This window comes from Caretta caretta, chromosome 6 (genome assembly GCF_965140235.1).
Source record: "Caretta caretta isolate rCarCar2 chromosome 6, rCarCar1.hap1, whole genome shotgun sequence".
Lineage (NCBI taxonomy): Eukaryota > Metazoa > Chordata > Testudines > Cheloniidae > Caretta > Caretta caretta.
In genome coordinates, this window is record NC_134211.1 from 73,208,715 (window position 1) to 73,236,527 (window position 27,813).

General features: G+C 40.4%; 1 protein-coding gene and 1 long non-coding RNA gene across 5 annotated transcripts in view; one reads left to right on the forward strand and one right to left on the reverse strand.

Moving 5' to 3' along the window:
• Window positions 1–774: 774 nt before the first annotated feature.
• Window positions 775–15,147, reverse strand: LOC125638627 (uncharacterized). Its single transcript, XR_007357268.2, has 5 exons — window positions 14,337–15,147; window positions 13,089–13,197; window positions 4,874–5,005; window positions 2,303–2,517; window positions 775–1,322 (listed from the first exon to the last, which is right to left on the reverse strand). It is a non-coding gene; the product is annotated as an uncharacterized LOC125638627 (long non-coding RNA).
• A 27-nt stretch (window positions 15,148–15,174) lies between these two features.
• The window catches only part of KATNBL1 (katanin regulatory subunit B1 like 1), a 55,987-nt gene continuing 43,348 nt past the window's right edge, over window positions 15,175–27,813 (forward strand). For 3 of the 4 annotated variants that reach the window (XM_048854649.2, XM_048854650.2, XM_048854648.2), the window contains exon 1: window positions 15,175–15,345. The gene's annotated coding sequence lies outside the window, so the exon portion shown is untranslated. Of the gene's footprint in view, window positions 15,346–15,391; window positions 16,036–27,813 lie in introns of those variants that run through there. The other variant, XM_075129713.1, reaches the window with a different exon arrangement.

Here is a 27,813-nt window from a genome sequence, read left to right on the forward strand (position 1 = left end):
AAACTGCAAGGGGTACTTTTCAATGGTGCTGCAAGCACTGGTGGATCACAAGGGACGTTTCACCAACATCAACGTGGGATGGCCGGGAAAGGTTCATGACGTTCGCATCTTCAGGAACTCTGGTCTGTTTAAATGGCTGCAGGAAGGGATTTACTTCCCAGACAAGAAAATAACTGTTGGGGATGTTGAAATGCCTACAATTATCCTAGGGGACCCAGCCTACCCTTAATGCCCTGGCTCATGAAGCTGTACACAGGCACCCTGGACAGTAGTAAGGAGCTGTTCAACTATAGGCTGAGCAAGTGCAGAATGGTGGTAGAGTGTGCATTTGGACATTTAAAGGGTCACTGGCGCAGTTTACTGACTCGCTCAGACCTCAGCGAAACCAATATTCCCAATGTTATTGCGGCTTGCTGTGTGCTCCACAATCTCTGTGAGAGTAAGGAGGAGAAGTTTATGGTGGGGTGGGAGGTTGAGGCAAATTTCCTGGCCACTGAATACGCGCAGCCAGACATGAGAGCGGTTAGAAGAGCACAGCAGGAAGCGCTGCACATCAGAGAAGCTTTGAAAACCAGTTTCATGACTGGCTAGTGTACTGTGTGACACTTCTGTTTGTTTCTCCTTGATGAAAACCCGCCCTCTTGATTGACTCTAAATTCCCTGTAAGCCACCCGTTTAACCGCCCTCCCCCCTTCGATCACAGCTTGCTTGCAAAGGAAATAAAGTCACTATCATTTAAAAAACATGTATTCTTTATTAATTGATTATAAAAATAGGGAGATAGCTCACAAGGTAGCCGGGGTGGGGTGTAGGAGGAGGGTAGGAAGGAAGGAAAAGGCCACTTTAAAACTTCTTGAATGACAGCCTTCTGTTGCTTGGGCTGTCCACTGGGGTGGAGTGGTTGGGTGCCTGGAGCCTTCCACACACACACACCCCTCCCCACGTTCTTGGGTATCTGGGTGAGGAGGCTATGGAAATTGGGGAGGAGGGAGGGCGGTTAAACAGGGGCTGCAGCAGCAGTCTGTGATCCTGCTGCCGTTCATGAACTTCCACCAGACGCCAGAGCATGTCCATTTGATCCCGCAGTAGCTCCAGTGTTGCCTCATGCCTCCTCTGATCTTTCTGCCACCACCTCTCCTCACGTTCATCGGCCACTTTCCTGTACTCTGCTATTGTGTCCCTCTACACATTCTGCTGAGCTCTGTCAGTGCCGGATGACTGCATGAGCTCAGAGAACATTTCATCGCACGTGCGTTTTTTCCACCGCCTTATCTGAGATAGCCTTTGGGACGGAGGAGGAAGGCTTGAAACATTTGCAGCTGCTGGAGGAAAAAAAGGGAGTGAAGTATTTAAAAAGATACATTTTACAGAACAATGGCTATACTCTTTCACGGTGAACAACACTATTCACATTACATAGCACATGTGATTTTGGTAGAAGATTGCATTTTGCATCTTATATTGAGTGCCTGCGGCTTTGGTGTTAGAGATCACACACGCAGTGGCGGGCAACAGAATTCAGCTTGCAGGCAGCCATGGTAAGCCATAGTCTTTCAGCTTCTGCAACCTTCGTAACAGCAGCGCCCTCCTCTCCCATACCAAGCAAAGCACATTGAGTTGGCCATTTAGTGTGGCGGTTTTCTTCTTAACGTGCAGCAGCAGAAACCAAACTAACCACCCCCCCCATCCAATTCTCTGGGATGATTGCTTTACCCCTCACCCCACCTCATGGCTGGTATCAGGGAAGATCCCTGCTAGCCAAAAGCGAATAGCTCCACACCAATGCCCCCCCCCCCACCGCGTGGCTAACTGCAGGGAGGATTTCTTTTCAGCCACAGGCAAGCAGCTCAGTAGGAACGGCCACTTCTGAATGTCCCCTTAATTAAATTCTCGTATTTCAACCAGGTTACCATGAATGATATCACTCTCTTGAGGATAAAACAGAGAGATAAAGAACAGATGTTGCTTGAATGCCAGCAAACCCCGGGACCATACGCTGCCAGGCTTTGTCATGCAATGATACCAGATTACTTGCTATTAGCATGGCGTGGTAAAGTGTCCTACCATGGAGGATGGAATAAGGCTGCTCTCCCCAGAAACCTTCTGCAAAGGCTTTTAGAGTACCTCTAGGAGAGCTTCATGGAGATGTCCCTGGAGGATTTCCGCTCCATCCCCAGACACATTAATAGACTTTTCCAGTAGCTGTACTGGCCACGAATGCATCCCAAGTCCTCAGGGCTAATTAATCATTAAAGAACACGTGCTTTTATAACAGGTATTATATTTAAAAAGGTACACTCACCAGAGGTCCCTTCTCCGGCTTCATTGGGTAGGGAGGGTATTTCATAGAAAATCAGGGTTGGAAGGGAACTCAGGAATGGTGAAGTATCAAGGAACATATGAATCTTCAGTGCATCTGTCATGTAAATATCTTGCGACACCAGCTACAACAGTTCCATGAGAACACCTGTTCTCTTTCAGGTGACATTGTGAACAAGAAGCGGGCAGCATTATCTCCTGCAATGTAAACAAACTTGTTTGTCTGAGTGATTGGCTGAACAAGAAATAGGACTGAGTGAACTTGTAGGCAGAGAGAGACCTGTTTGTCTGAGCAATTCGCTGAACAAGAAATAGGACTGAATGGACCTGTAGGCAGAGAGAGACCATGAAAGTTTTATATTGTTTTATTTTTGAATGCAGTTGTTTTTTGTACATAATTCTACATTTGTAAGTTCAACTTTCATGATAAAGAGATTGCACTTCAGTACTTGTATGAGGTGAATTGAAAAATACTATTTCTTTTGTTTTTTACAGTGCAAATATTTGTAATCAAAAGTAAATATAAAGTGATCACTGTACACTTTGTATTCTGTGTTATAATTGAAATCAATATATTTGAAAATGTTGAAAACATCCAAAAAATTTTAAATAAATGGTATGATGTTATTAACAACACAATTAATTGCAATTAATTTTTTAATCACTTGACAGCCCTAATTATTTATTATTTGTATTCTCCATGATTCCCATGTCCAGAAACAATTTCTAATACAGACCTGTTTCTTACAAAAAGACTATATTGGACTGTTCTAACTTCTAGATATAGGGGCAGTAGAGATAGGGAAGTATTAATGACATTGTACAATGCACTGGTAAGACTTTATCCTGACTACTTTGTACAATTCTGGTCACCCATGTTCAAGAAATATGAATTCAAAGTGGAACAGGTGCAGAGAAGTGCTACTAAGATGAGCAGGGGAATGGACAGCCTACTTGATGAGCGGAAACTAAAATAATTTCACTTGTTTAGCCTAAAAAAGTGAAGGCTGAGAAAGATATGATTGCTCTCTAGAAATCCATCAGAGAGTAAACACGAGGGAAAAGAGCTGTTTAAGTTAAAGAACACTGCTGTCACAAGAACAAATGGATATAAACTGGCCATAAATAAATTTAGTCTGGAAATTAGAAGATCTTTAACCATCAGCGAGGTGAGGTTCTGGAACAGCCCTACAGCAGAAGTAGTGGGGGCAAAAACCTAACTAGTCTTAAACTGGATCTTGAAAAATTTATGAACAGGATTATATGAGGGGTTGTCTACAATACCAGGGGCCTGGACTTGATGACCCAAGAGGTCCCTTCCAGCTCTGTGTTCCTAGAAAATGTTTCCCATCTATAAAGGTGACTTGCTCACTAATACACCTTATGTGAAAAATAAAATAAACAACGTACAGTGTGGTCACACTAGTTTACCTCATCCCCTGAGGCAATTTAATACAATGTGAGTGTGAAGATTCTTCTAAAACATTCAGACAAAATGACATGTTAAACTGAATGTTTAAGCTCTTAGATACCTGAAATAAACAGATACACATTAATTATGTAGTCTGCAAAAAAATTCACTAGAGTGAACACTGGGAACACACAGGAATTGTAAAGAGTGTTTTGTTATAAGGACCAGGCTTTGGCCTCCTCTTATGTGGGATTACATCAACTCCATTAATGATATCCTCACGCGATGACTGAATGAAAGAATTGTCCTAACAGTAAAAAGTAGGTGCTACAGTCATTATAATGCTCATGGTAATAGTGATGACACTGAGTCTATTAGAAATTGGACCTCAGTGGCATGAATCTTTCTGTGAGTATCCTAAGAAAGAAAGTGCAGCAATAAGCATTGTTAATCAAGATAGACCTACACGTCATACATAATTGGTAAGGGTCCAGGAAGGCTAAAAGGTTAAAATGCTTTGTTTGAATAATTATAGGATTTGAAGGATTAAGCTGAACTGAAAGATTTAAGGACATAGAAGGATTAACCAAAAAATAAAAAAGAGAGAAATAGAGTGAAGCTATGGAAGGGCGGTCAGAAAAGAAATTAAATTCAGCAAGCTATATGTATAAGAAGAATTGTTAAAAGCATTTAGAATCAAAGACTTAAAATGCAGGAAATATTCTTTCCTTCTATTCTGCTGGTTATCCAATACCTGAACATTTTAAAGAAAAAACAGATTTAGGATGATTTCCTGTTTTAAAAAAAACTATCAATATGTCAGAGGAGCTGAAAGTTCTAATTAGAAAGGGTAGACATGTCAGTTGACAATGCTTCCATCACCTCCCCAGCTTTCTCAGATCTGAAAGTCTACACTCACTGTGCATCACACTAGCTACCATTAGATATGAAACCCAGCATGTAATATGCTGGTGAAATTTACACCCACTGATGACTATCACTGGAACCTGTGCATAGAAGTAAGGTGAATCCCAATCTTTACATTATTCTACTATCGTGAACTTTTAATTTTTTTTTTAAGTTTTCAATAATTGTATTTTTAAGAGAAAATTACAGTAAAAAATTAATAACAGTGGGACTTACCTTGTCCTGAAAGGACAATTTGCAGGTTTCAGTGCTGATATATTGCCATTGTATCAACAGCAGCTTCCATACTTCATATAATATCATGCAAGGAGCATGATGTGATGATCCATATCTCATGAAGTAGGAGACCTGGCATGTTTGAATTTCAGAAGAACAAAAGAAGAACAAAAACAGAGGATATTAAGTTTGAATGGCGTCAGGCTTTATTCTGCATCCATCATGCACTTGAGCATTAATGTCAATAGAGCTATTTAAGAAAGTAAGATTTGAAGGATGAGAGCTGAAATCCCCTTGGATGCTGAAAGGCTCCCTTAAACTTTTTATTAGGTGGTAATTCAACACATACAAATTCAACAAATACAAATTCAACACATACAAATTCAACACTGCATTTTCAAAACAATGCAATACTGTGGGGGGAGGGGGGGAAAGCTTTTTCCTTATCCTTAGTTCTTTTTATATTTTTTATTATCACCTTTAAAAGAAAGAGAGGCTTGAAGGTTCATTGAGGTAATCTGCAGTAGAGAAGCTAAGGAAGAGGACAAAACAGGACAGGAAAAAGCTGAAAGGAGGAATCAATTTTTGAAACGGAGAAAGGAAATAAAAGAAACAAGAGGTGAGGAATGTAATAAATATGTAAATATATACAAAAACTAGATAAAGGGTTCAAAACATGATGTTAGGGCAGAAGAAGACAATGAGAAAACAGAAAATTTAATTTTAAATTTGTGTTCAAAATCTATATGACTTTGCAGAAAATTATATTTCTGTCAAAAAATGCATTTTCTGACAGAACACTGTTTCAAGAAAAATGTTCCAGCCAGTTCCCGATGAAGATTGACTGATTCTTTTAAATCTATCTGCTGTCTTTCCTACTGTGGGCCATGATATAGTGCTAATACATCTGTGGACTATCATCCATCCTGAGAAGATCAACTAATAGGACCAATATATTCTCTAAGCCCAGGTAGAAAAACAAACTGTATGGAGTTGAGGAGGCCTGAAAACACCAAAATGCTGCCGAACCTATTCTGCCATAACCTTCCTCAATAATCTTACCAGAAAAGAAAGATTAAAGACAGGATGATAATGGGAGACTGTCAACATCAATATTTTTTATCAAGAATCCAACAGCGACTTCTTTAAAAGAAGTTGGCATATTCATCTCCCAAATGCTTGCATTGACAATCAGTTCCAAAAATGGTTTTTGGCATCTTCCTGAGAGATCATAGGTCATAATTAGCAACTTCCTGGCATCTCCGTAAGCAGCACCAACTAAAACTATAGCAATAACTTTTCAAAAAATTGTAGACACTTGCCCACATTTCGGTCTAAAACTTTTTTTCGGTTTACCATGTCCTTTGTTCTGGCTGGTTAGTCCTGAATGAGTTTCCTAGTCATTTTTAATTGACGCAGGAGTACTTGTGGCAGTGTTAGCACCTGCATTCCCACACAAACAACCCTGCACTCTCGTAGAATCAAAATTAAGTACTCTCTCCTGGGGTCTCATTTATTAATAAAAAGGTTCTTTCAAAATTATCCTACGTTAAACCCTCAGCCTAAATATTTTCCTTGGGATTAGTCGCTCCTGTCTAACATATCTCCCTACCTGGAAACCTGGAATGGTTTTCAGGCTAACCCTATCAGCCTGTTACACTGTGGGGCCACAGGCTATGTCAAATATTTTGTTTGATTTGTGTACATTTAATGCTGGTGTTGAAAGGTGCTTGACTGACAGCCCTAACAGTAGCAAAGCAAGCTTTCTCCACTTTCCTATCAATGTGTTCACAATCCAACCTCTAAGGTTCAGAGGAGAGTGTAGTCCTCTTTCCCATTGAATCTTTGGTCTTCACCTGCATGCTAATTCTGATAGCGTTTTTGTGATTTGGATACCTGACCACTAGGAATAGGACTGAGCCTACCACTTTATTCTACATAGGTCACTGAACAGACACCAGATGGTAACAACATTCTGTCCCTATTAATCTGGGCTAGATTTGACTTGGCAATTTAGAAGTGAAAAGCTTTATCCTATTACCAATCCCCTGAATCATCCTGTCACCAACCAATGAGCTAAAGATTAAGTATTTAAGTTCCAGAGCCTCAAATACCTAATTTACTACATATTTCAGAGATCTACAGTGTAGATCTAAGATAAGGTATATCACATTATTGTCAAAACATGCTATTGCATCTGAACCCTACATCAGGAAAAATAAGAAAGGAAGTCGGGCTGGAAAAACAAGAATGCCAGTTGGCATACTGCAGCCTTACACAAATAATTGACAAAGAAAAGTTTGCAAAGGATAGAAAAATACGAGTGAAAATGGAAAATACAAGTAGGCTGTTGTGAAAAAAAGCAATGTGGAAAAACAGGGACACACTAGGACAAGGAAAATACACATTATTATGACTATAATTATAAGGCAGGAAATAGTAAGACACACACAGCATCCTAGATTTGAGAAAAAAGACTAACCAATTTATTTGAGCATTCATCGGATGAAGTGAGCTGTAGCTCACGAAAGCTTATGCTCAAATAAATTGGTTAGTCTCTAAGGTGCCACAAGTACTCCTTTTCTTTTTGCGAATACAGACTAACAGGGCTGTTACTCTGAAACCTAGATTTGAGAAAGACTCAAAACAATAATATATTATAACATTGTACATGCTCTACATCTAGGTAGAATCTCAACTGTAGAAAAATTTGCTTTCTCATTAAAATGCACTGCCACTTCCTCACTTTTACTTTTACTCATATTTGTCACACTTACCTAACTACAGGCTTTTTGCCAGAGAATCAGGCTTTTGAAAGCCTGTTTCCCAGGCCCCCAAAACTGTCTCCAAAATCACCATCAAAATCTTAAACTGTAGCCATAAGTACCACAAGTTATTTGCAGCTGTGAAAATGATGCTAAATATATAGTTCAAGCTGGCTGTGAAGGAGACAACCCTTGAGTTCTTGAGCTCCTCCATATCCAGATTCACTTACTTTAATTAAATTCATTATTTTCAAAATAGAAATATGCTTGGTGTCAATTTTTTCAAGCAGCGCAGAGAAACCTCAAGCAAATGCAACATAGTAGGGAGAAGGATTAAATAAGACAAGAAAAAAATAGGCTTTTTATTTTTCCCTTTGCTGATAGGTATGTTTATAGTCCCTTAACTATACATATATTTATTGTGTGTGTGTATACAAGTCAGTTAAATACAAGGTCTCACTGATCTATGTGGCAAGGAGAAAACTACTGTTTTGGGAGATGTTTTACTTTTATTAGTTTTATTTTTTTATTCCTTATGTGTTTTGTGCAATTGGATTTATGGTAACTAAATCATAAATCATGACTACATCGTGGCATATGAAAAATATTTGAAAGTATGCTCTGAAGGTTTGACCAGCACTTATTCAAGATTACCTGCATAACTCATTCATGCCTCTGCCACTCATAAATAATTAAATAATCCCAACCTCCTTTGATAAAACTTTTATATCACACTGTCACATCTTCTATATGTGTATATATATGTGCAGTTGTAGTAAATATTACTCTAAAGAAGATATAATAAACCATATTTTCCACTAATAATACTTTTTTAGTTGAAAAAAAACATTTTTAGAAATATATAATTAACGTTTCCCTAAACTTTTTAAATAAAAAATATTAAAAATACCCTTTTTCTACATCAAAAATTGAATTTAAAATTGGTGGGCTTTTGATTTGTGAATTTTTATTAATTTTTTATCAAAAAGTCTCATTTTTTCATTTGTCTTCCTTTTTAAAAATAGTAAATATTCAAAATTAATATTTTAATTTTGATATACATTTTTAAGAAAAAAAATCCCGTGACTAACTGACAAAAAATATTAAATGCTATTTTATTTAGACAATTAAAAAAAAGAAAACAAATAAACCAAAAAATCCAATACAATTTTTCAGTAAATGTTGATTACATCAAAAATCAAAACAAAAACATTAAAATGATTTGAAATGTTCTGTAATTCTCTTTCTTCAATCAATTCTCTAGATAACCATATAAAATTGCAAATTCACAAAGTTCAAAGAACCAAAACCAATTAACAAAGGTGGATTTTTTTAAAGAATTGTGATTGTCTTGTCCTGCTTTTGTCCTGCCTCCTGTACTTTGAATATTATATTTTGTATGTTTTCTCTTTAGATTGTAAGCTCTGTCTCTCTAGTTGTCTGCAAAACACCTAGCATGCATTTGGGTATTTTGGTTCCAATTTCGAGCTGTGGTCATGCTGAGCTCACTGCAGCTTTGGTTGGGAGGGAGCAACATCATGGATATATACCACATTTGTGGCTAGTGGATTCCAGGACTGGTCAGGAATCAGTTCAGCCCTCAGCGTAAGCTAGAGCAGCCTTTGGGCAGTCTAGAATAAACTGGAGCATAGAGCCCATTTAGCCAAATTCCTCTCCCCAGACCATATCCCAGATACACCACCTGTGGGAGTGTCAGCTACCCAGGACAAGGGCAGTCTAGCCTAGTGGTCAGAGAAGGCATCAGGAGCCAAAGCCAAAGGTCATACTGGAGGGCAGGAACTGGGTACCAGAGCTAGGAGTTGAGCCAGATTCAGTACTCAGCTATGGGTTAAACCAGAGGGCAGGAAGTGAGCAAGCAGGGTATCAAGCAAGGAGAGGTTCAAGGCACGGGCAGGACTGTGGCAAGGCTGGGGGCAAAGCAGGAACAAGGTAACACAGGAGCAGGCACAGTAGTAGGTGTGAGCATTGAGAAGGCAGTAAACTGCTGCTGCTGACTTGAGTCAGCCTACTGGTCTCTACAGCCAATCATGTGACATGGCTACTCAGGCAGCCTGCTGCAGGCCAGCTACTGATGAGGCTGCCTGGAGACTAACTCTGCTGCAGGCTCTGATTCCTGACAGGAGACAGATAGGGTAAAGGAGTTTTCAGAAAATTGTCCCATCATGTGGAAAAGTTTTTCAACAGTTCAGAACCTGGAAATCTAAAGAGAAGGAAATCCCCAGGTGTATGGAAGCAGGAACTAGATGCATGGAGAGCCAACTACTCAACAATACAGAGCTGATCTCTCTAATCACTGTCAGCATGATTCTAGTCTCCCTCAGTTTCACATCAGAGTTTAGCATCTCTTTTCATTCTTTGTACAGCGCCTAACACAGAGGGGTTCTGGTCCATGACTGGGGCTCCTATGTACTATGATAATAAAAATAATGATAAATAATACTAATTTGTGGAGGGGATGCCACAGGAGTTAATGCTGTCCCAAAAGGACTTACAGTCTACACTACACTACAAACTTTTGCTAGCATAGCTATGTCACAAGTTGTGATCCCTGATCAAAATAGCTGTGCTGGCAAAAGCCCCTAGTGTCAATGCAGTTATACTGGCAAAACTGCACTTTTGCTTATTTCACTTATTTGGAATAAGATATGCTGTCAAAAAAATAGCTTTGCCAGCATAAGCTATGATCAGACTTTGCCAGTATAGTATACTGGTATAGCTATACCAGCAAAATGTGCTTAGTGTAGACCTGGCCTCAATCAGACAAACATAGAAAATTAAGAAAACAGATAAAGGAAGGAAAAGAGAATGGAGAAATTAGGATTAAGGCAAAGAAGGTGAATCATGAAATATTGCAAATCAATCTTATAAATTCTGATTTGCTTTTTAATTGACAATGGAGTAGGGCAAGAGATACCACAAAAGTGGAAGTAAGCAGTAGAAAGTAAGGTGAAAGAAATGGGGTTTGAGGAGGTATTTGGAAAAAGAGAGTGAGGATGCTTGGTTACCAGAAGAGGAATGTCTTTCCAGGCATAGGGAGCAGCATAAAAATAGTCATCAAGTGAAATACCAAGTGGACTGGGGGTTGTTTGTGTATGTATGTCTGAAAGCAGAATTGGGCCCTAAGCAGAAGTTATAGTGCTATTACCTCTTTTGACCCCTAGGTGGTGCTGCAAAACAGCTTGTCTTCACCTGAGGTATTTGATACCAGGGTTCAGTAGCAAAAACATGATTAAATTTGGCAGCCCTGACTAAACAAACTAGTTACACTACTATCCTAAAAGCTACATACATGGTTATGTGGCTTTTTTTATTAAATAAAATAAATTGCTATTGCAAAATCTTGATTTATCTGTACATCCAATATCCTGAGTGCTGCTAATCTTTTGTATAGTTATATTTTTTTTCATTTCTGCAAAATACATACTTTATAATGACAAGTTATTTACGCATCACAACTTATTTTCAGGAAGTTAGAATTGTTTCAAATAAAATAACACTTTGTATTTTGCAGTAACGTATTTAATTCTTCTTCATGTCACTACAGTCTTTTTTTATTTCCAGTTGATGGTGGCATTATTTTGAGATATATTCTAGTAATAATACAAGAGAATATGTTGGTTGTGGGATGAAGTACAAGGTGTCTTCAGTATTCATCCACACTGACAATTATTTTTATTAGGGTAGAATTACTGTACAATTATTTCATTTCAACACATACGCCATCATGTTGCTTTTCTACAGTTTTTTCTGTTCTGGCATATGGATATGGAAGCTGTGGAATTGTTCCCTCAGATTTTAATCTGAAAGAAAAATGTCAAGTACAGTATATGCCCATAAAAACATGCTGTACTGTTTTCAAAACATGACAAATATAACATTTTTGATACATGCTCTTTAAAAGAAGTATAAAATGGGTAAGGCAGTATTCTTTAGTAGTCAGAGCACACTGCTCTGAGCCACGAGCTCTTGAGTCCTATCTGCCACTAGTTCTGCCATTGATCTACTTATCTGCCTCACAGGGGTGTTGTGAGAACTAATAAATTAATATCTGTACACTGCTTTGAAGATGTAATGCACTACATACCTGCTAAATCCACAATATTAAATAATTTTTACTGGAGAGATCCATACTTTCCTTTAACAGACATGATTTGAAAAACAGGTGGAACAGGAACAAAGTGGTGTTTTTTTAAAGGAGCAAAAGAGGCTGATGAAAAGCCCAATAAATTACACAGTAGAATTATTAAATAGGAGAGCCACAGCCTTTCCCAAAATTATATTGAATATCAGATCCACCTTATAATTTGTGATGTCCCAGCCAGAAGGAAGCATTAGATGATGAATTACCTTCCCATTCCAGTCCCACTGCATAAGGAGAGCTATCTGGTAGTGAGTTACACATACACACACTTACACTTCCTAATGTTGCTGGAGGAGGAGATTGGGCTGGCCTGTAACCTGCAAATTCAGTTCTGTTTTTTCTCAAACTGTTTGTCTTGTCCATTTAGATTGTAAAATCTTCAGGGTAAGGACTGTCTCTTACTATGTGCCAGGCACAAAGGGAATCAGATCTTGGTTGGAGCCTCTGCTACCAAGCATACATTTGTATGCTACCGTAATACAAATGAAGACAATAAAATAATAATAATTAATAATAATAAATAATAATAATAATTAATACAATACCACAGGGCCTGATAATTTTCCTGGAAGTCTCTGCAATTTCTCCAGGTACTGACAATCCCTTTATATTTTGTTTTTGTTTGATTTAATTAGCCACAAGATGTTGAGGGGAATCAATTACTGTGTTACAACAAAAATCCCTCTGGACATCACACTGTTTTCTGAGATTCTCTCTACAGCTATTAAAAAAATATACTAGGAAACATCCCTGCCACCATCATCACTACCAAACATCAAAACTTATTTAGTTGGCTTATTTTAAAAATGTATTTAGCATCCATGATGTGTTATGGACACACTTAGGGACATTGATCCCTACTTGAGAAGATCAACATCTTCAGATATGTGTTGTGCAGTCAAATAATAGCCAGACATTTTAGCAGGACCTATGGTAATATGATACTTTCCCTTCTTTTGATACTGGTTTTGCCAATATGGCACCAAATTTCTCAACATAGTACAAAGTAAGGCATTAAAAAAGGATCTGTAATAGTTTTATATGTCCAGACATCCACAACTCATGTGCTCTTAATTCAGTAAGAAAAAATTATGCATGCATCAAGACAATTTTCAGGAAGTTTACAGTTCCCCAAGTCACTTCTGAGGCTTGTGAAATGTCATCAGCTTGTGACATTGGATTGCAACATGAAAGACATTTTACACGTCATCTTGCTTTGCAACGTACCAACACAGTGTCACAAGATTATTACCTAGATTGAACACACTCAGGAAAATGATAAGCCTACCTTATGTTTAAATGCAAATAGTCTTTGAGTTATTCAAGCACCAATGTTCTTGGTCATCAAAGTTCTTAAAGCATGAAGATACATTTTTAATTTTCTCACTCAGATGACTCTGTGAAGAAAGAAAGGAACATCAGCAAACCTTCTCTTTCCAAAAATGTACTTTGAGGATCACAAGAAGCATAAGAAATTTCAACCGAAAGGATAGAATTTTGGGTTGGTTGTTTTGTTTCATTTTCTTTTTTTTTTTTTCCAGAAATCAGAATGTTTTAAGCAGGAGAGACTGAAAAGGGTCTACACTAGAAAGGGATTGCCCATGTAGTTATGGATATAGCTATACTGGCAAACTCTCCTAACCACGATGCAGCTTAAACTGGCAAAAGAGTTATTTTGCCAGTATCACTTACACCAGTAATCGAATGAAATAGTTATACCAGCAAAGTATGTTTTTTCCAAATAACTGTATTTATACCAGGGCTTTTGCCAGCATAGCTATGTCAGTTATAAGTGTAATGCCTCCCCCCCCCCCCCCATACACACACACTCTGACATAACTTTGCAAGCAAAACTTTTAAGTATAGACCAAGACCTGAGTGGAATTGTGTGGGCAAAGGCCTTTATGGTGTTGTGGGGATGGTGAGTCTGGGGGGTGTTGTGGATGTGATGAAGCTGTCTGAGGGAGGCTGTGTGGAGAAAGAGAGATGGGTTCTAAAGTTGAGACTGTGGGAGTTTGTGAGGGCAATGAGCCCTATGTAGGATGTGGAGGTAGTGGGTTAAGAGGGATTGTGGGGACAAAGGGTGAAATCCTGGCCCAGTTGAAGTTAATGGCAAAATTGACATTGTCTTCAATGCAGTCAGGATTTCACACAAATGAGACTAAGGGAGTTGGTGGGGAGAAGAAGTGATTGCCTGAGAGGGTGCTGAAGTGATGAGGCTGGCTGCAAGGATTATATCTACAGAGAGAATATGGGTAGGGCTGGGTTGGAAAATGTTGAGTATTTTCCATCAAAAAATTTCACTGATTTTTTTGATGAAACAACTCAATCCCATCTCCCCTTTTCCCTTTTTTCCCCTTGGAACAGTAGGCAGGAGGAGAAAAATAAGAAGGAACAAACATTTTATATTAAAAAATTTAAAAAGTGTAGGTTCATTTTATTGAAAAATCAAAAAAATTGAAGGAAACAAAAACTTTTTGTGCAAACATTATTTCCATCAAAAAGTCATTTTTAAGCCAAAAAAATATATACATACCACTATAATTGTGGGGACAATAAGGTGGTTTTGATGGGGGTCGTGGTGGTGGGGATTGAGGGTAGTGAAACTGGGCTGTAGAGAGGGGTGGTTCAGACTGGTTAAGGGGTGCTTGTGGTGGCTGTGAGACAAAATGGGGGGAATGACTGTCTGACGGAGTTGTACACTGGCGGGCACGGGGAAGAGTTGTGGGACAGGGAGGTGGCCTGACAGAACTGTGGAAGTGGCGGGGCTGAGGCTGGGTTGTGGGGGCAGGAAAGCTCCCTGGAGGTGGGTTTGGGGGGCAGCGAGACTGAGAGGCTTGTGAGGCTAGTGATGCTGAAGGGGGTTGGCACTGAAACTCTGTGAGGGACACTAGTTCTGGGGGTGGTGAGACAGTGTAAGGTATGTTGTGGGATGGTGAGGCAGGGGACGGGGAAGAGATGGGGAGGTGATGGGATGATGGGGCCCTGACTCTGAGGGGCAGACGTGGTTGGGGTAGCAGTGAGAGCCGGGAGAGTTGGAGCGGGGCGCTGAAGGGGGCAACTGGTAAACCTTGCAGGGCGAGGGAAGAAGGGGGACTGAGGGAGAGCTGTGGAGCGGTGGTGGGACGGGTTAGTTAGAGGCTGGTGACAATGGAGAAGTAAAATCGCGGGGTGGACGAGACCAATAGGGGGCTGGAGCGAGGCAGGGATGTTGCTTTGTCTGCGGGCTGCCCTGGGCAGCGAGGCGGGTTTACAACGAGAGCACTGGTGCGCAAGGAAGAGGCTGAGGCTGCCGAGTGACGTGAGCGGCCAGTTCCCCCGGTCGCCACCAGGGGAGGCGGTTTCGTTGCGCGGTGCGAAGGCCGCCGGCTGGGAGGAGGCAGGCCTCGGTGGCCCGCCCCGGCTCTCTCCGGCCCGGCATGCAGCGCGCCGCAGTTTGAATGGCGCAGGCTCTGGGGAGTGGGCCCCGGCGCTAGGACTGCCCCGGATCAGCGCCGCCTCCTCGGCTCGGCGTAGCCCGGGCGGAGCGGTACCATGAGCAGCGGGTGAGTGGGCAGCCGGGGTCTCGGGACCGCTCTTGGTCACGACCCTTCCTGCCTTGGGGCTGAGCCCGGGACCGCTCCCTCTGCCGGGCAGCGCGGGCGCCCCGCTCCGCAGCGGGGAGTCCCGGCCCGCAGCTCAGTCAGGGTCCCTGGCATGGATCGGCCTGGGGCGGAGGTGCTGGCGCCTCTGCGGCGGGGTTGTCCGTCATGTGTTAGACCCTGGCTGGTGCCAGGTGAGATCCATGGCGGGAGAGGCTGACAGGGACCGTCTCTCCAGCCGTATCCCTTCCGGGACAGGTGTTGCTGCTGGCGGGGGGAGGGGTGCGCTCCTCTCTCGTGACACTTCCAGGCGTGTTGTCACAGGCCTCGCAGCTCGGCCTTTCCCAGGGCGTGGGCTAGCCCCTGACAGCAGCCCTGCGCCTCTCTTTTCCTACCCGCCCGGTGCGCGACCTTGCCACCTTCCTCTCCTCGCCCGTGCTGTGCCTTTCATGCGCATTGGCTGCCCCTTGGAAGGAGACGTTACCCGTGCCATTAAGTAGATGATCAGCCCCTTCATTTTACCTGGCAGAATGTCTTCAAATAATTGTACTTCCAAATGAGCAAGATTGGGTAGATCTGCGTTTCCTAACAGGATGATGATACAAGCTCCAATTTAAAACGAGACACCAGTACTGCTGAAAAGCATATCCTGAGGTTTGCTGGTCTTTACTTTGTTCAGTGGGTGGAACTGATGTTTTATTCCTGGGGAAAAAGAAGGAAACTCTTCAGATACCTACAGACTGTTTGTGGCGGAACAGTGCATTGCTTTGCTAAAAGGAGTTTTGGTTTTCTGAGGAAAATACATGACTGTTGTGCTGGAGTCACTCAGTATATTTAGGTTTAATTACTGCTATCTGAACAAGCTTAGATAAAATACAAAGAAACGATTTAATTTGTAATGTCTGTTAACATTTTTAGCACTTCAGAAAAAAAAATATTTTCCAAAAATAATTTTTTCACTGTGATGTATGCTACTCTTTTTTAGGACTGGCTTAAATCTATATGCATTTAAAAATAGTTACATTCTTGGTTATAGATGAATTTCCCTTTTCCCTACCACTCCCCTCCTTCCATTCCTCCTGAACTCCCTGCCTTAAACAGAGAACGTGATAGCTATGGTGGGTGTTCCGTAGAAAATTAAATGTGATTTCAAAGGGAATTTGTAATTTGCTAGTCTTCTTTGTTAGAAGGAATAAATAAAAGACAGTATCAAAACTATTCCATTCAAGATAGTGCTATCTTAGGTCTAAAAAACATTGATATATAGTCTTACATGTTATGGATAGGTTCTACAAAGAATTTTATTGAATTATTAAAATGAGCATTAGTTTGCATTCCTAAACTTATATTTGAGAATATAAGAGAAGAAAGGGGGGATTTGATAGCTGCTTTCAATTACCTGAAGGGGGGTTCCAAAGAGGATGTATCTAGACCAGTGGTTCCCAAACTTGTTCCGCCGCTTGTGCAGGGAAAGCCCCTGGTGGACCGCACTAGTTTGTTTACCTACCGTGTCCGCTGGTTCAAGCCATCGCCGCTCCCAGTGGCTGCGGTTCACTGGTCCAGGCCAATGGGAGCTGTTGGAAGCAGCGGCCAGTACGTCCCTCGGCCTGCGCTACTTCCAGCAGATTCCATTGGCCTGGAGCAGCGAACCATGGCCACTGGGAGCCGCGATCAGCCAAACCTGCGGACGCAGCAGGTAAATAAACCGGCACGGCCCACCAGGGGCTTTCCCTGCACAAGCGGCGGAACAAGTTTGGGAACCACTGATCTAGACTGTTCTCAGTGGTACCAGATGACAGAACGAGGAGTAATGGTCTCAAGTTGTAGTGGGGGGAGGTTTAGGGTGGGTATTAAGAAAAACTTTTTCACTAGGAGGGTGGTGAAGCACTGGAATGGGTTACCTAGGGAGGTGGTGGAATCTCCTTCCTTAGAGGTTTTTAAGGTCACGTTTGATAGAGCCCTGGCTGGGATGATGTAGTTGGGGTTGGTCCTGCTTTGAGCAAGGGGTTGGACTAGATGACCTCCTGAGGTCCCTTCCAACCCTGATATTCTATGATTCGAGAATTGTAGTTATAATAATCATGCTTGCAGGAGGGCCAGTGAGACATGGTGCATCTATGTGTGTGTTTGTTTTTACCTAGTTGTCTTGTCTGTGTTACAGCTGAAATGAGACGATTACAAACCCTGTTGTAATGGAGACAAGCTATCAACATGGCATTTAATTAGTTTAAAAATAATGTGTTAAAAGTCTCTGTCTACTCTTTTGCTAATAATGCACTGAACAGTACCTTCTAGCCACCAAGACCTTGTCTTAGTTTAAAATCTTGTTTGTAGGGGCGTAGCATTTTATAGGCTAAGCATTCTAAAATTTTTGCCTAAAATATAAAGATCTATCCAGATCTAAATCCTGACTTCCAAACTTGGTCAGAGAGGCTGCACTGGTGACTTTGGAAATGCTAGGGACTGTGGCAACTGTGTAAATCACTTGTTGATCAAAGGGATGCCTTGTAGAGGTCAGGACCCAAATAATTAGTAGGAGGTGGCATGGATGTGTGGCTGAGCCACAGGTATAAATTTAGAGGGCTCCTGCAAGAGCTCCTTTTCAAGTAGAGAGAGCCCCTGACAAAGTGAGGGCGCATAGTAATGCAGTGAGCTGCCAAGGTAAGGAGAGTTTGGCTACATGGGGAGGAGTCCAAGGGATTTAAGAATTAGAAAGACACTAAGTCTGCAGCAAAGAAACTGACAGAAAAAAGGAAAATATACCCTAAACTTAGGCTAAATAAAAAAGCCCCATGAGTAAAGATGCAGGCAAAAGACCAGCAGCAGGGTGCAGACTACTCAGTTTATTGCACTGATCTGTCTTGTGGGCAGGAGGTATATATGAGCATGCGGTGCAAGACATTCATGGCCCTCGGATACCAAATACATGCACTGGCATATTGAAAGTGTAAGGTGGGAAACTGAGTCTCAAGTCTACCCAGTTTAGCCTTAATCAGTTTTCACCTTCATTTTCACTATTTCAGACGACAATTGTCACTTATACTCTCTGAATGTATATTTATGCCAGGTGATAAACAGATAAGACAGAATTGGCAGGAGGCCCAAGTTACTACATTCTGGGCCACTGGGAAGTTCTGTATTTCTTGATCGGTCATTGCCACCTCTGATCTTTAGCCTGGTCCTTGAGACCCATTCTTTCAGTTTCTGGTCTGGTGTTTCTCCAGTGTGGGCCTTGTTCACTTGGGTCTTAATAAATATGTAATGAGGAAATGTATAAACCTTTCTTCAGTCAGCATTAAGCATGTTAAGTGTTGTGTATTGTATGGGTTACCTAAAACAAAGTGCAAGCTTCAGTTTACACAACTGTCACTGTTTGTCATTCTGTTTCTGCATCACCCTTCTCCTGGATTTTCCCAGTAAAGGGGGCTTCTTGTCATATAGGTTTGTTTATTTTATACGTAAAATCATCTAGAACAGCATTATATTTTTCCTGTCAGCAGTAACATCATTTTAAACAAATCAGAAATTCTATTTAAAAGGAAAATTGGCAAAACAACACTTATGCCAGCAAAACTTTGGCCTAAGTGTTACCTCATTTTAAATGCATTCACTATCCATAATAGTACATTATTAAAGTGTAACTAAGTGAGCTCTTAATCACACCATTTAGCAATTCTTTATCTTTATATTTCAATATCAGAATCAGTGTGTGTGTATTATCATCCACTTTGGAGGGAGGGGAGAGGTTAAAGAGCATTCTGACCCCAAAATTTCAGTATTTTCTTTCTTTTTCATTCAAAATCCAACCTTATGTTTGTGAATAATTACAAAAAAAAACCCTTCATTAGCAATTTTCCCTGTTGCATTTTGAGGGGTACCTCTGTTTTAGGACCTTAATAATCATGGTTCCCCAAAAGGAAACCAGGGTGGCTGAAGTGGAGAAGCAAAGTGAGACAGAGGTAATGGGGGAGAGATTTTTCAGGGACATAGCAGAGTGGTCCCACCTCCTGTCCAACATCTCCTGTCCTGTTAAAGAGGATGAAAGTCTTGGGGCCGGAGAGCATCAGCTGGAGCGGAAGGAAATGATCCTATAGTTGGGACTCATTTTCCAGATGATGTCATGATATCCTCTCACACTGAGGATATCCCTCTGGGAGTAGGGACTCCAATTTTTAGGGAGAGATGGGCAATAGTGGTGGGGATTCAATTAGAAGAACTATAGATAGCTAGATTTGTGATGACCGAGAGAACCACATGATGGATTGCCTGCTGGGTGTGAAGATAGTGGATCTCACATCTAGATAGTCTTACAGGTAGTGCTGTGGACTTGTTACATGTAGATAGCAGTGACATGGAAGTATGAGAGAGAGGTCCTGGAGGCCAAATTTAGTCTCTAGGTAAGAGATTAAAGGCCAGGACCTCCATGGTAGCATTCTCTGTTTCCCCTTGCAGGGACAGTAAGACAGGCAAAACTGCAAGGTCTCAATGTGTGGATGAGACAATGGTATAGGGATGTGGCTTTATTTGGAACTGGGGAAGCAGTGGCCTGTACAGGAGGGATGGACTCAACCTAAAACAAAATAGTTTAAAAAATCCTCTACAGCATTTTTAATCTTAAGGGGTGAGGGAAAGTCAATAGCTGGAGAAAGAAAAGGAGTACTTGTGGCACCTTAGAGACTAACCAATTTATTTGAGCACGAAAGCTCATGCTCAAATAAATTGGTTAGTCTCTAAGGTGCCACAAGTACTCCTTTTCTTTTTGCGAATACAGACTAACACAGCTGTTACTCTGAATAGCTGGAGAGGAGCACATGGTTCAGTCAGATTATTAAAGGGGAAACTGTATACACCAACTTTTTCCTTTTCCCTTTTACAGGTAAAGTACAGGTAGGAGCTAGTGAGGAAAAGATAGATGAGACTCCCATTTAAATATAACACACAAATGCAAGCAACTTAAAACTGACAATGTCCAGGTGCTTATATACATAAGCTAGATGTTCACTCATCTCTTTTACATAGACTAGAATGCCTGGAATTAGACAAGGATATTGATGTAAGAAGCATCACAGAAACTTGGTGGTCTGAGGATAATCAACGGGACACAGTAATAACAGGGTATAAAATATATAGGAATAACAGAGTAAGCAGTCCTTGTGGGGGAGTGGCATTATATGTAAAAATAGAGTCAAATGAGGTAAATGAAACAAACTGGATAGAAATTCCATGCTTGAATAAAGGGTATAGCAATAGGAATGTACTACCGACCCCCTGACCAGGATGACAGTGATTGTGAAATGGTCAGGGAGGTGAGGGTACAAAAGTAGACAGGGCAATAATAACTAAATGTCACCTCAGGGCATCATGCAGAGAGAAAACTTCTAGACACCATAAATGACTGCTTCTTGGAGCAGCTAGTCCTGGAACCCATAAAGGGAGAGGCAGTTCTTGATTTAGTCCTAGGTGAAGCACAGGATCTGGTCCAGGAAGTAACTATAGTTGAACTGCTTGGTAATAATAATAATGTTATTAAATTGAACATCTTTGTAAGAGGGATAATACCAAAAAAACACACTATGGTAACATTTAACGTCAAAAAGGGGCATTACACAAAAATGAGGATGCTTGTTAGATGGAAATTAAAAGAAGCTGTCATAAGGGTTAAATGTATGCAGAAACACCATAATTGAGGTTCACGCTAAATGTATACCAGTAAAGACCAGAGGAACAAAAGAAGGCCACTGTGGCTAAACAGCAGAGTAACGGAGGACATTAGAAGCAAAAAGGCATCTTTTAAGATTTGGAAGTCAAATTCTACTAGGCATAATAGGAAGGAACACAAAGGCTATGTTTACATTGGCAGCTGAACAACAAAACTTTTGTCTTTCAGAGGTGTTTTAAAAAAAACACACACATACACCCCGAAAGACACAAGTTTTGCCCATGACAGATGCCAGTGTGAACTGCTCTTTGTCAGCAGAAGCGCTCACTGCTCATTGGGGGTCGAAGTTTTTTGGCGGCAGGAGAACTGACAAACAGCGGCTATACTGAGCACCTTTTAACGACATGGCTGTAGGCACACAGCCCTGTTGCTAAAAGCTGCATAGTGTAGACATAGCCAGACTGTGGCAGGTAAAGTGTAAAAGTATACTAAGGTGAGCCAAGAAAGAATTTGAGCAGCAACTTGCTAAAGAAGCAAAAAGTAATGGCAAAAATATTTAAGTACATCAGAAACGGGAAGCATGCCAGACAGACAGTGAGGCTGTTACATGACCAAGGTGTTAAATGAGCACTCAAGGAAAATAAGGTCACTGCAGAGAAACTAAACATTGGTGTTCGCTGCAGAGGATGTGGTGTATATACTCACATCAGAGCTATTTTTGGGCAACAAATCTGAATTACTTTCTCACATTGATGTATCAATAGAAAGAGGTTTCAGAACAAATTGATAAACGGTAATAAGTCACCAGGACTAGAGGGTATTCACCCAAGAGTTCTAAAGGAACTCAAATATGAAATTGCAGAACTATTAACTGGTATGTAAAGTATCTCTGAAAGAAGACTGAGTCGTAGATGGCTGGATGATAGCTAATGTAATGCTGATTTTTTTTTTTTAAAGGGCTTCAGAGACAATCTGGCAACTAGCTGGTGAACGTAACTTCTGTATTGGGCAAATTGGTAGAATCTATAGTGAAGCATAATTATTGAACTCAGGGATGAATATGGTATGTTGGGGAAGATTCAACATGGCTTTTGTAAAGGGAAGCCATACTTCACCAATCTTTTAAAAACTTTGTGTCAGCAAACATGTGGGTAAGGGTGATTCAGTTGATATAGTGTGTTTGGATTTTCAAAAAGCCTTTGACAAGGCTCCTCACCAAAGCCACTTAAGGAAACATGGGATAACAGGGAAGGGCCTCTTGTGGATCAGTAACTGGTTTAAAATGTAGGAAACAAAGGGTAGGAATAAGTGGTCCATTTCTACAATGGAGAGAGGTAGATAGTAGGGTCCCCCAAGATTCTGTATGGGAATCTGTGTTGTTCAACGTACTTCCTTTCTCAGATCATTAATGAGTGAACAGTGAAGTGGCAAAATTGGTAGATGACACAAAATTATTCAAGATAGTTAAATCCAAAGCAGATGAAATTTAAAGCTAATTTCATATTTTTGAGGTTAACAAGCAGAGATCTGATTTCTTCTTGTTGTTTTTTAAAAATGGGTTAATTTAAATCTTTGTGTAGACAAAGCAGTTTGTATTTTCACATATGAGCTGATAGATAGCAATCCAAGACTTGAACACCACAGGTTGAAGACAAGGCCCATAAGAATCTTTAGAGAGCCCAGAACAATAGCTTCGAGAGATGGAGTCTCCCATTCGTTTCAGTGGGGTGTTAATTCCAGTGCCTACTGGTAATTTTAAATGTTGGTATTTGTTGATTCATTGTATAAGAAAGGAGAGAGAGGATCACATATCTGTGCAGTTTACTGTGAGTTGATCTTATTTTGGTGCCATGTGTTGGTTTCATATTGGAGAATAGTACCACTTATTTTTTCCTAATCAAGAAAGACCCCAAGAAGCCACAGATATACTCAGTCCCCACCAAGGAGAAGCTAAGATAAAGGAGCTCAGAACATGTACAGTCACAATCTACTGAGCGTAATTTTTCATTTGGTTAGGCGTAGGGATGAAACTTGAAGAGTACTGCATACCCCCCGTTTGACACCAGCCCTTTGAAAACCTGAAGCTGAAACAGCTTCCCTTTAAACTTTCATTCCCATCTTTCTGCACACATTGACTTGTTATGAGAGGGTGCTCACAAACACTGTCGGATTTAGATTGGGTTCCGCTGAAGGAGGATCAAACAGAGAATGATCTTGTTTTTCCTGCACAAAAGTGCATCTGCCTTGGCATAGTGTAAGCAGGCACAAAGTGAAACTGGCAGCTTACAAAATTGCTTATAAGTATTCTTTTAAGCAGACTTAATCAATCTTAGTTTTAATATTGCTCTTTTTTGTAAACATTGAGGGCTAAGGAGAAATGTGACATTCTTTCTGCTTCATGTTTAAAATTAAACCTAAATTTCTGCCTTACTGCAAGTATTCACACTAATAATTTTTAATTAATGTGCATTGAACCCATAAATTATCATATCAAAATATGCAGTCTTGCAGATAGGCTGATTGAATGTTCTCTCATCACTGTAATTTCAATATGTCAAGCTTCTAATATTTTAAACTGGAAGCCTTTAACTACAATTTCCTAAGACTGAGGAAGAAAAATCTCTTAAAATTCCATGTTAAAGGCCACTATCCTCTCTTTAATAAACCAATTGGATATATCGTTTTATATATTGTAAAACAAGCTGTAGGTTTCTTTCAGTTAGAATACAGGAGACAATCAGTATGAAGTAATAACTAATAATTTTCTCTTGGTTTTGTTAGGTGATCTGTTACTTGCTATCTAAAATGCCTAAGGGTTTTTAATCTGGAAACACGTACTCATAGCTATATTGAGTGTTCTTAAGAGTGTCACTTTTTTAATACATGTTTGAAAAGATCTGTGTAGCTACTTGAACCAGTGACTGTCTTTCTGTGTGTTGAGAAGGTACCTACAACAGCATGAATTCCCAAACAAACTTTGTTAACTTAGGCCTTGTCTTTGCTAGGAAAAAAGATGTTTCCTAAAACACATGAAAACTACAGATTTCTAGTCTTCTAGGATTTTGTTGGCTACTATGTGATAAAAATACACCTTCCCCATCTTCCGCCATTGTGGACTTACCTGGTTACAATCCCTCAAATATCTTTCCTTGCAATGCAAATACTAAAAAGCAAGGAATTACAGCTACAGTCATATCTAATACAATATCGGTCTACAGTACTCCATTGTACCGAATGCCCTTTTTAAAATGCTGAATTTTAATTCAGTGATACTATTGCAGTCAGTGTGTGCACATCAAACAGTTTGAAAATAACATTACAGTGCACAGCCCTGGAACACACCATTTAAAGTAATACCAATTATAATGTTAAAATACAATATTGCACTCGGTAGGGGAAGAAGGCAAAGTAGATTACATAGTCAATTTATTACCTTAGTAAAATCAGACTAATAAAGTTTTATGCACAAATGTCTTCTACGTACATTCTTAATACCATAAGTGATGCACTGGTGGGATTATTTTTTTCCTTTTTCACTTTCTTGATGTGTGTGCTGAGGGTGATGGCATTACCAAAAAGATTTAGTGTGAATTTAGTGTCATAGTGGTAGCAGGGTAATGCTTGGAGATTGTTGGGTGGGACGGGACTGTTACCTTAACTTAAGATATTCTTGATTTTTAGTGTTTGTGTTGTGAGGAAATAATCTCAAAAAACCTTAACTCAAAGTTAACAAAGCTTTCTGTGACCATTTATACTTTTCTTAATGTTACATGTATATGTGGGGACAGAGGAGAGCTGTCTGTGGAGTTAGGAAAGTAATAAGATCTCCTCCATTTAAAACAGTGCACCAGGCAGAGAGAGCTTCAGTCTATGTGCCAGCTTTCTTTGGTGGCACACAAAGCTTTTTATGTGAAGTTGGGTGAACATGGAAGACTAAAAAGCTTTGAGTGCTGGTTAGAGAAAGCTTGTTTTTAGACTTTCTATGCTAGGAATGTAATGTTTCACACTGAATAGAATTGGCTTTTCCAGAAAACTGTGGTATAGGCTATTTTCTAAGTTCACTATTGTGGTTAATTTATTAACTCTGTGGCTCTGGTTCTCCACTACACCAATGGCTCTCAACCTTTACTGTACCCCTTTCAAGAGTCTTATTTGTCTTGTGTACCCCCAAGTTTCACCTCACTTAAAAACTTACAAAATCAGACAGAAAAATACAAAAGTATCACAACACACTGTTACTGTTACTGTTATATGGTACATTTTTACCATATAATTATTAAAATCAATTGGAATATAATTATTGTACTTACATTTCAGTGTATAGTATACAGAGCAGTATAAACAAATCATTGTCTATGAAATTTTAGATTGTATTGACTTTGCTAATGCTTTGTATGTATGCTGTTGTAAAACTAGTTAAATATCTAGATGTACTCCCTGGAAGACCTCTGCATAACCCTGGCTCAGAACCACTACACTGCTGCTGCTTAATGTCTTCCTTGAGGATTTGCAAAAGAGAGAATACTTGGGTGGTATAAAGATGGTTTATTGCAGTCATTCTCAAACTTTTGTACTAGTAACCCCTTTCACATAGCAAGCCACTGAGTGTGACCCCCCACATATAAATTAAAAACACGTTTTTCTATATTTAACACTATTATAAATGCTGGAGGCAAAGTGGGGTTTGGGGTGGACAGTGACAGCTCACGACCCCCTCATGTAATAACCTCACGACCCCCTCAAGGGTCCTGACCCCCAGTTTGAGAACTCCTGGTTTATTGGCTCTGTGCTAGCCCCTGTTGGAGGCATATCAAGGGACGGGGACATAACGTACAGTTAACTTCCTGGCTGCCAGAATGTCCCTTGTGGCTGTAGGTAGTCAGATGTATTCAGACGGGCCATTAGGCTCTGAAAGCTGTACTGGGGGAATGGCCCAGTGCCAAGGTGGGCCAGGATCACGGCGGGGGAACCGAGGTTACAATGTGGCCAGCCAGCACTGCTTCAAACGTGTTGGCTTCTATTTAATAGAGCTTTTCAATTGTATTAAGCTAACACACTTGAAAAATACACATTTTGCCTAACAAGGCAGGGCTTTTATCAGTATAATTTTATATAATACATTGCAGGTGACATCTACCCCAACCTCCAGCTAAACCTAACCTAACTTATGAAAAGTGCACAGACACTTATATAGTTAAATGGCAATGCTTTGACACTAAGAATCTTGCTTAATTAGTGCTACATACTTAGAGCTGGAATGTGTTTAATTGGTGTCAAACTAAAAGATGTAGAAATATGTAGTAGTTAAAATCTCTGACGGGCAAAAAGCATTGGTTTGGTATAGTTCAATTGAGTTGGCTTGATGTGACTAAAAAGGCTCCTTTAGGGTATGTCTTCAGTGCAGTAGAAGACCTGCGGCTGGCCCTGGTCAACTGATTCACCCTTATGGAACTCAGGCTACGGGACTAAAAATATCAGTGTAGATATTTAGGCCCAGGCCTGAACATCTTCTGTACTGCTATTTTTAGCCTGTCAGATAAGATCAAGTCTCAGTGCTGTGGGGTTTAATTACTGTAAACAGACCCTGAATGCTCCTTAAGACTCAGGCTAATATATTTGAAGTTGTCTTAGTCTGTACAGTTAGTTTCTGTATCAGTATTACTGTCTGTTAGGAATGTGACTTTTTAATTGATATAGTTATAGTTGTACACATAGTGTGGGCATAATTGTGCTGGTATAAAGATGCTTTATGTCAGAATAGCTTAGTCTCCTTCCTGCATAGCCTGTATGAGTATTATTACTGCATCAGCAGTCGGGTAGTACCACTTTAACTACACCCAAGTAGTACAACTTTTGTGTGTAGACAAGGCATGTATTGTCTGAAACCATACAATATGGTCAGCTATGTTACCCTGCATCTTAAAAAGCATTAAGAGGGCTTTTTAGTCATACTAAGTAAATTCTGTTGCAGAACATCTCTGGTGTGCCATCAAGACAGAGCCTGAGAGCTCTCAAAACAAATGTGGAATTTTTGAATTCTGTGTTATAATTACCATCAGATCCACAGATGAATAAAAGTTTACACTGGTCTTTGGGCCAAGAAAGGAAAAAAGTAATAATGCCACAGGAGGAAACTACCATAGCTAGCATGGCGGAGGCCCATGCAGATATCGCTCTGGGTATGTTTAATTTCTCCCTCTTTCACAATGTTTACTTTTAGACAAATTTTTATGTAATCTCAGATAAAGATGAAATTTTGCATGTGTTGATCGTATAATTGCAGTGGTAGAATGCATCGTTGTTGCAATGTGGATTTTGTCTCAGCATTGCTAGCTCTACTGGCCTAGAAGGAAGTATCTTTCCCAAGTTGAAGGAGCCAAAATCTATGTCAGTAGGGGCATCAAAGGGAAGGAATGCTACCTCTGTAACAAGGCTCACCCTTCCTGTAGGTCCCTCTGATAGTGTTCTGTGGGAATCCAGATCTAGGAATGACTGCTGGGTGTGCCATATCCCTGCCTTCCACCCTCTGGCCCATAAGGCAGAACAGTGCAGATATCTGCAGTAACTTGTATAGATTTCTTGTCTGTACTTTGGTGCTCTCTCTTGGGGAGATGGCTGTGGTTTGGTAATTGGAGGAGCCCCAGGCAGCATGGCTTACAGAGAAACCATGATATTAAGATTGTTGCAGACAAATAGGCAGCAGCGTGCAAGCACTGATCCTCTTTTTGTGGCCTTTGCCACTAGTAAATTATAAAGAATCTGTTGGTTTAAGG